The sequence below is a fragment of the Penaeus monodon genome, chromosome 23, assembly GCF_015228065.2.
Source record: "Penaeus monodon isolate SGIC_2016 chromosome 23, NSTDA_Pmon_1, whole genome shotgun sequence".
Lineage (NCBI taxonomy): Eukaryota > Metazoa > Arthropoda > Malacostraca > Decapoda > Penaeidae > Penaeus > Penaeus monodon.
The window spans coordinates 44,149,559-44,149,773 of record NC_051408.1 but is presented as its reverse complement, the minus strand read 5'-3'; positions in this window follow the sequence as shown (position 1 = coordinate 44,149,773).

Genomic DNA, 215 nt, shown 5'->3' with positions numbered 1-215 from the left:
CGAAATGGGTAAAAGACCCTGGCGACGGCTGCTTCCCCAGGATAAGCCCAACCGTGGCGGCCCGCAGGTTGCCTACCACAACGTCTATAGCAGGACTTACGCAGGCTTTGGCCTTTCCCGGTACCCCACGACTCCCTACGCGACTTTGCCGGGTGTGTGGGCAGCATGACAGCATAACGCGCTGTGCTAACAACAGACAATCCTCTCGCGTCGCC